This window comes from Triturus cristatus, chromosome 1_1, assembly GCF_964204655.1.
Source record: "Triturus cristatus chromosome 1_1, aTriCri1.1, whole genome shotgun sequence".
Lineage (NCBI taxonomy): Eukaryota > Metazoa > Chordata > Amphibia > Caudata > Salamandridae > Triturus > Triturus cristatus.
The window spans coordinates 23,506,416-23,507,912 of record NC_140579.1 but is presented as its reverse complement, the minus strand read 5'-3'; positions in this window follow the sequence as shown (position 1 = coordinate 23,507,912).

Below are 1,497 nucleotides of genomic sequence, written 5' to 3'. Positions count from 1 at the left end.
ATCCCTTTGTCGTTAACGGCCAACATTATAGCGCCCAATAGAAATTAAGGGGCATATTAACAAGCGACAGCTATAATTATCCCTGGCCGCCCTTAGCGTGAGGAATTTTATCGCCGGCTATCGCAGATAATTATCGCCATGCTAGCGCCGTATTACCAACGCGTGGCACAATGGCGATAAATATTACTGTGATAGCAATGTTTTCCATGGAACATCGCTGGTTTTCCAGCGATGTTCCATGGAAAACGGCGATATCCTTTTTGATAGGGCTGGGTGGTCTCGGCCCTATAATCCACCACCCATTGACTAACATTGTTTAGTCAAAGGAAAAGCAGGCGCAAGGAAAGTAGCGATAACCAAGGTTAGCGCTACTTTTCTTATCGCTATACTTGTTAGCGTGCCCATTGATAATTGGAGAAATGTCGGTTAGCGACATTTCTCCAGTTATTTTGGGACGAAACGCCCACTTTGCATCTCATTAGAGATGCAAATGTGGGCGTTACGGGAAAGGGCGCTAAGGCAAGGATTCACGCGATAGCGTGACCTTGCCGATAAAGCGATAAAATTATCGCCGCTTTTCGTCCGAATGCGGACGCAAAAGCGGCGATAATTTTTTTATCTCCACTTTGTTGATATGCCCCTAAGTGAGTAGTAAAGCTCAGATGGTTAATGCACCCTCATGCCATAAAGGAGTACGAATGAGCCAGGAAATATTAACGCCACGAACGGCGCCCTAATCATACATTGCGGCTTTAAGTATATTATACTATTGTTGTTGCATTTATATAGCGTTTACTGCCCCACGCGAGGCGTTGAACTTTTATGCGAACACAAAGATTATCTGTAAAGACTTAGGAGGGATTCAGTCTTTGGGCCTTATGGTACAGCAGCAAACGGACAACACGAAGCGCTGAAATCGAAGGGGGCATCTTGGCTGCTTGCTCCTGCTTCCCAGCTGCACACTCTGGCGGGAGCTTAAGCCCAGAGTCATCATCTCTATATGCAGTAACGGTTTCCTGAGACTCCTTTGGGGTTGCCATCCACCCTGGTGGGACTACGAGTCCCAGGGTGCACCAAAGGTCACAGCATTCCCACTTCCGCTACCGAAGGTGAGGGGGAGGCGCTTCCATCGCGCTACATAGCGCAGCCTCTCCCCCCGTGGCGCGGGACGCGTGCCGGCTGCGCCCGGGCCAAGGGCGGCCCGTAGGAGGCTGGGCTGGGCCACCCCCCCTAAGAACGTGCCTTTGGAGCTGTCGAGTGCCTCCCCTAATTCAATCTTCAGAAGGTACTGTTTATACCACCATTTTTAACATTGCTTAACAGTGCAAGTTTCGGGAAAAATTCCAAAGAGAAACTATGAAAGCGCATAGGTACGTTGACATTGACATTCTCTGGAACTTGTGCCTACAGCCTATGGTGTTACTACATAGTGCTGTGTTACGTTGCAGACTGAGTTGCCTTGTAGAAAATATTTATAGCTGATCAACAGTTGTAGCA